Source organism: Cyprinodon variegatus, unplaced genomic scaffold (genome assembly GCF_000732505.1).
Source record: "Cyprinodon variegatus isolate N-32 unplaced genomic scaffold, C_variegatus-1.0 Scaffold1909, whole genome shotgun sequence".
In the NCBI taxonomy this organism is placed as follows: Eukaryota; Metazoa; Chordata; class Actinopteri; order Cyprinodontiformes; family Cyprinodontidae; genus Cyprinodon; species Cyprinodon variegatus.
Genome location: NW_015152362.1, coordinates 42456 through 44810, shown reverse-complemented (window position 1 = coordinate 44810; position 2355 = coordinate 42456).

Here is a 2355-nt window from a genome sequence, read left to right as displayed (position 1 = left end):
AGAAAAAAAAAATCAAAATTCTGAGAAAAAAAAAATCAAAATTCTGAGAAAAAAAAATCAAAATTCTGAGATTAAAGTCAGAATTCTGACTTTTTCCCCCTACTATACTGAAATAAAATAAAAATAAATCAGTTAACTTCTTTCTTTTTTTTTTTTCAGTGGCCCTAATCCTCTTCCGTAGATCCCACTTTCTGAACGAGGCCTGGTGTTTTACAGTCATTCTTTCCTGATAAGGAGAGTAGAGCGAGTTTAGGACGACGGGCTGGTGCTAAAAAAAAAAAAAAAAGTAAACTTATTAATCTTTCTGCTGCCAAAGACATGGAAGAATGGATTTTATTTTTTCAGTCACTTTGCTTTGTTGTGAAATGCAAGTTATAATTAAAATAGACCTTAACTGTATTTTGGAAAAACCCGACTCTGCTGTCAAACTTCATAAACGTTTCTGTTATAAAAGACTCGTTGGTCAAAGATTGTAAACTACTTTGTCACATATTGATTATATGCTCATAAATTAAAAGGTTGACCAACCTCCTGCTTCAACATGCGGACCTGTTTGCTCAATAAATTACCGGTAAGCGTTTTTTAAAACTAAACACAAGCTTGTTGAGTGATTAAAAAAAACATTTCTGAGCTGAATTATTTTACAGATTTAGTTTTATTCATCTGGTGGATGTCAGGAAGGCCGAAAGTGCTCTAAAAAAGAAGGATAAAAAGGGTTTTTATGTCTGCAGGAAGCAACCAAGAGAAAAAATGGAGTTGCAGAAACAGAAATAAGCCAGACTTTAATTATATTAAACACTGCATTCACATGGATGAGGACACTGTTAGCTTAAAATAAAGAAAAGTATTAAAGGATTACTGATTAGGAGCAGAAAAAATGCACCAAGTATTTCTTTTTTTTGGAGAATTGTTGCAATTATCATTTATTTATTCTATAATTAATAATAAATGGACCCTTAATAGATTCTCTTTGAAGTATTTTTATGCAAAAATAATTTAGAAATAGATTTGTTCAAAACAAAATAGTTTAAAACCAACTGAGGCTTTTTTAATTCTTTTAGATGCATTTAAAGATAAAATAGGATTCAGTTTCATCATTGAAGTTTAAATCATCAAAGCACAAAAACATAAGATTGGATTTTTGCTAAGTTTAAATTAAATTTACAGAGCCATTTTATTAACCTTGTTCTAGATTTTATGACTACTGCAAAATTATCATGATAACAAATTTCACACAAGTTTTTTTTTAACACACTGCAAAAACAATCTAGAAATAAGTAAACATTTCTTAAATTAAGTGTATTTCCCATTAATTTGAGCCGATAAATAAGATGATTTGCCAATAGAATGATCAGTTTTGCTCTTAAAATAAGATAATTAGATAATATGCACTTAAAATAAGACAATATAATTGTTTTTTTCTTATTTTAAATGTAAATTGTGTCGTTCCATTGGCAAAGTGCTTCACTTACCACCTAAATTTAAGAAAAATGCACCTATTTTAAGGAAAAATGACTTTTTTGCAGTGCATGGAAGGTTTTACACTGGAAAAACGATCTAGAAATAAGTAAAAAAAAAAAAATCCCTAAATTAAGTGTATTTACCCTTAATTAGATTTTTATTCTTAAAATAAGGAAATTAGATAAAATGCTCTTGAAATAAGACGATGCAATTGTGTTTTCTTATTTTAAGTGTAAATTATCTTGTTCCTTTGGCAAAATGTCTCTTTTACCTCCTCAATCCAAGAACAAATGCACTTTTTTTTTAAGAAAAAATGACTTATTTAGATTTAGATTTTTTCCAGTGTACACCTGAGGCTCTTGAACTAGATGGTAAAATATTATTACTGCACCTGTAGGGACCAACTGAAAACCCCACTGGAGATGTAGGCCTAAAAAGAAGCCTTTAGTGAAAGAAAATTACCTAAAATAACTGATTTCTTTGTTGTTTAAAAAAGGTTCTAAAAAGATCTAAAGAACTTGAGAACTTTGATCTATTGGTGGAAAAATACCTGCCGTCCAAAGCCTCTTATCTTCTGTCGTGAAAGATTTAATAGGAACAATAAAAAGTTGTGGGCAAAGAGGACTTAAAACAGAGATAAAATCTTTATAACATAAAAATGAATCTGTTGTTGCTCCACAGACTGGAAGCTTTGATGAGAGGCGATACGTCCAGGTAGTTACCCCCCCCATCGCAGCTTCCTCATTCATCAGGAAGAGTTGATTCTTTAAAATTCACCTCATTTCCACTAAATAAACACTTTATAAAATAAACTAATAACTCAGTGGACATTTCCCAGTGTGAGCAGATGGCCACTCACACTGAGCCTGGTTCTGCTGGAGGTTTCTTCCTGTT